This window comes from Balearica regulorum, chromosome 5 (assembly GCF_011004875.1).
Source record: "Balearica regulorum gibbericeps isolate bBalReg1 chromosome 5, bBalReg1.pri, whole genome shotgun sequence".
In the NCBI taxonomy this organism is placed as follows: domain Eukaryota; kingdom Metazoa; phylum Chordata; class Aves; order Gruiformes; family Gruidae; genus Balearica; species Balearica regulorum.
In genome coordinates, this window is record NC_046188.1 from 27,939,461 (window position 1) to 27,944,501 (window position 5,041).

Here is a 5,041-nt window from a genome sequence, read left to right on the forward strand (position 1 = left end):
TTAATAATAATCCTAGCGACCTAGTTTATTTTAAAATAGCTTATTCGTCCAGCGACTAATAAAATAATTTTTTGCAAATAAATTTTTCCCGGCGGAGAAGTGTATTTTTTACTATTGGGATTTTTTCGTAGGATTACCTTCTGTGCCATAAAAGTTGAAATACTTGTCTTGATAGCGCCGGCGGAATTTCACTTTCAAGTTCGTTTATTTTTCCCCACGTGCGCCCGTAAACGGCGAATAAAGTTTGCTGCAAGCATCTCGCTGTATATTCTTAGGGGAAGGGTGAGCCCGGAGCCCCCCGTCTCTGGAGGCTCCCCGACTTTTCGTTTAGGGCGGCGATGCCCGGCACCGGCCGGGGCCCCGGAGCGGGGTTTCCTCCTCCCAGCCCGGCCCGCGGTTCATTGCCGACTTTTTTTACAGCAGCTAAAGCAAGATTCAGAATTTTCCCAATCTTCCCGTTAGTCTGTATCTGTTCCAAAGATCGACTGGGGAAGAATAGCCAAGGGAAAATAGAGATGCCTTGATGAACTATTGATTTTATTTTTTTTTGGGGGGGGTGGGGGGTGTCATATAATTGTCCTGCCAACAGCCAATGGGGAAAAAACCCTTAAAAAACCCACAACCAAACCCAGGTCTCTGAAATATAGACTAGACCGGCTGCCTCCATCCCTCCGACGGGAGCCGCAGAGGGAATATTTGGGGGCGAAAACCCCACGGGGACTGATGCAGGCAACCTGCCGGCCGAGGAAAGGCTGTCGAGGGAAAGGGACCCACGGAAGCTGTTTGGGTTTTGGTTTGTTTGGGGGTTTTGGGTTTTTTTTTGGGTGTTGTTGTTGTTTGGGGGGGGGGTTGTTTGTTTGTTTGTTTTTTCCCTGGAAGGGGGTTACTACGGACCAGAGGAGCCCCTAGGATGTGTCGTGCTGCCTACACAACCCGGGGAGCCCCGGGGAGCGGAGCTGCGAGGCGTCACCTCCCCAGCCGCGACGGCGGCGGCAGCGTGGCCCCTCTCCCCTCCCAGCCTTGCCTTCCCCAGGGCTGCGTCCCCTCCACTGCGGTGGTTCGGTGTCGCCTCTGGCCCCCGTGCGGGAGGCTCAGACCCAGCTGCAAGGTAGGGCAGGGCGGGGAGGATGGAGCGACGCCGGTCCTCCCAGCTGCATCCCCTTCCCCGCTTGGGCAGGGGACCATGTGCCAAGAGGGAGATGCAGAGCGGACCAGGCTTCTGGGATGGGCAGGAAAGACCCGGGGAAATACAGCCTCTGTGTCACCTGGGGTTTTTGTGTTGTTGTTGTCTTCCCCTTCCCCCACCCCCCCTTTATTTTTCCTCCTGCCATCCGAAATCTTTTTTTTTTCTTTTTTTCCTTTTTTTTTTTTTTCGTCTCAGCTGCTGGCCACCTTGTCTCCCATATGGATGGGGTTATCTTAGAAGAATCTCCCAGAGAATCGCTCCTTAAACCTCCTTTTGTCTTGGGGGTTGAAAAGAGTATTGTTGTGCATGAAAAGGACCTAGACAAAATCCGCACTGTTTCAATTCAGGACTGTTTAATCAGTCCCTAGTGACAATTTTATGGGTTTTAGGCGGTACAATAGTATCTTTTAAAACCTTGTGGCCTTCATGAAAACAAAGGGCTTGAATTTTATGGGCTTACAACTCCAATTAGAACAGTGCCAATGTGTATGGGAGATTATCAAATTTGTATCATAAAACCCCTTTATAATAAATGATTGCTGGAAGCTGTGGAGGGGCAGGGGGAGAAGGGACCCGGACCTCAAGCAATGGACTTTGTCGCATGTAGTTTTAAAAGTGCACACACTGCTCTCCATTTTAACTCTTTGAGACCCAGCTATGCAGCAGGATCAGCCATGGAAATAGCGTGATATTGTCATTAGAAACGGAAACAAAGACAACAGGAGAAGACCCCCTCCTCCTCAGCCCAAATCTACCCTCCATCAGCTTGCCAAGGGTTTAGCAGCATCCCACCCAGAAGGTGCCCTCCTTGGCTCCTTGGTTATTTGGGCTGCTCTCCTGTCCTGGAGCCCACACATGGCCATAGGAAGGATCTGTAAAATAGGTCTTCATTATATTACTGCTTTTATCAGTTATTATTCATACGGGTGATGACAGAGAGTGCTAGGGTGTCCTTTCCCAGCCCCAGGCTGCAGTGATTTCCTCTTGTCACCGGCTGCAATGTCCCTTGATGCAGGGTTCTTGACGCAAAATGTGTGGCTTGTGAGCATTGCTTTTACGAAACCCAGGAAATGGGGAAAGGTGAGACTCCTGGGCACTGGCAAAGGCTAAAGTTGTGTCCTTGCAGGTTGAGAGGACATCACTGCAACAGTGGACAGGGAGGATGATAGAGTCAGGTTCAAGTACTGAGAAAAGCAGCCCCCCCCCCCCCTTAATTTGATACATCCAAGTAGGAAAAACAATGTATTAAATAATGAGTCAATTCAGTAGACTATGGAGATTTAGAGTAAAAAGTAAAAGTCTTGTGAACAAGATAGGGTGGGACTGAAAATATTATTTTTCCTGATAGAAATTAATTAGTTCATCTAAATTCTAAGTGTGTTTAGCAAGGAAAATTTTTTTGTTAACCTTACTAGTGGTTAAGCCGTGTCTAGGAGACATATCTTAACAAATGTCATTGATAATGGCTTTGAGGCAAAAGAAACTTACTGCCTTTCAGTGTATTTTCTGTTACTTTGACTTGTTTTTTAATAAGGCATGAAATCACCTCAGTTGTTGGTTTGGTTTGTGGGTTTTTTTCTGCTCCTGGAAGGTGTGAATGCACACACAATCTCTGCCTTTTCCCCCTTTCTTTTGCCCCACCAGGTCTCACTGTTACTTTTACCCTGCAAACAGGCCTGTGATTTCACTGAAACTAATGAATAAACATGCCACGATCAAGACCTAAATGCCATCTTCAGCTGATGAAAAGCATTGCTAACATCTTCAAACATCTTCCCGGGTGCTTTATTCTTAGTCAGTATATAAACTATTGACTTTGCAAAGGCCCAGCCCTGTTTCAGTGGGAGCCCCTGGGCACATGTTAGTTAACTCAGAACTAAGGCATTAAAACAAATCACTACACTGCCTCAAAAAAATGGACAATAGTTCTGAAAGAGGATATGATCAAGCTTCTTTGCAATAATTGATGAACAAGTTGAGTATAACCCTGCCAATGCATGTCCACCGTTAGTCTTTGGATGTACACATACGTTTTAAAAATTGCAACAGATGAAAAACATCACCTCCCAAGCAGAACTCTGCCATGCACCAAAATAAATTCTCTTATCACTGACTTAGGAAAGGCTCCTGACAGCCTTGCAGTATGTACGTCTGAGTTAATAACTTATCTGGATTGTGCTGTTAACTAAGCACAAGTCAGATCTGTGGAAACTCTCTGGCCTTTTCACCCCCTCCTACCCCCCAGCACTGGGTAGGAGTAAGCCTTCCCCCCCTGGTCAGAGCTCAGCTGATGCTGGAGGGGGGCAGTGAGCTCACTTTGCTTTCGGAAAGGGGTGGTGCCCAGCACTGTCTGTGGAGGAGCACAGGCCTGACTCTCCCTGTGCTCAGTGCTCTTCACAAGCCACAGTCCATTCATGAAGGTAGTGTCTTACAGGACTCAAATGCCTGATAACTGCTGCTTTTTGAGAAGATGGGAACAGCTAGGACACAAGGATTAGCAGTTTCTGGGCCTCACTAATGGCATTCTGCCCTTTTACCAAAAGCCTAGATAGCGCATTTTCCTTTTCCTCAGCTGGTGCTTCCAGCCCTTGAGCACTGGTCCAGTTCCATTCGTACTGGCCATCAGGTACTGCACTCTTTCCAGAAGTCCTGCCATGACCAAAGAATTGCAAAGCAAAGATTCCACTCCATCTACTTGACATTAAAAAATCAGATGAAGAGTCAAGTGCCGCCAGCATCAGCAATGACAGAAGGACCCCAGGCACCTCATGTAACTTCCAGGAGGCTTCTAGCTGGTCTTAGTTGAAAGGGAACTTCCTGCAGGAAAGAAGGCAGTGGATGCAGAGTTGTCCAGGTCAGAGAAGTTGCTTTATGCTCCTCAAGCACAAAGCTCTGCTCAAGTATCATGCAGGAGTAGAGTAGCTCAGATCAGCAGTAATTAACATTAATGTGATAAAAAAATTGGTTACACATCTACAAGTTTTAACAGGCATAAGAGATCTCTGCCTGCCACTAAGCACAGATTACCAAGCTATGAGATCAGGATTACTTTTCATCATATTCAGGTTTACAATTGCATTCTAAACAGTGAAGGCAATCAGCTCTCTAGATGGAGGATGTTGGCGGTTGTGCCAGTTTTCATCCTTTCTCCAGTCCTCCTCTATTTAAAAGAGGTCGTGAAGTGTGTTGGAAATGTACCCTCCAAAGATAGGTCTCCCAAGTAAAAGCTGGGACACCTCTCTCCAGAGCAGAGCTATACCTTTCTTTATATTCAGGACCAACACAGAGAATGAGTCCATTTCAGGTCTCAGACTGCCTTCCCAAACAAAAGGAGACCAAATCATTTAGAGACTATGTCATGTTAGTTACTTTTTCATAAGCCTTTTCTCCATCTAATGTTTAAACTTGGGAGTTAGATGTCCTCTTCAGAACCTGACAGAATTTGTCTTTGTATGAGGAATACTTTAAAAGAGAAAAGGAACAGAGAGAAACAGGAAAAAGCTGTAGACAAGCCAGTAGCAACAATGAAAAGAGCAAATCTCCTCACCAGTTCTGGAGCACGGAGGGTGCATTTCCACAGGAGTGTCCATGCTGCTTTTGAGCAGTCAGCCAAATTCCTCAGGGGCATCTGACATGCAGGGCAGTCCTGCTCACTTGTTCATAGTGTCCCCAAGGACAAAAATGATTTCTTGGCATTCCCAACAGCCATACTATTTTGCTTTGCAATATTCCTTGGCAGGAAGCATCAGACGGTATGCTAGGAATGCAGTTTTCCTCTTACCCCCTTATTTTCCTGTGGTGGGTGAATGGGAGGTTTGGTACTAAATTAATGACTTTATGATATTCAACACTAAT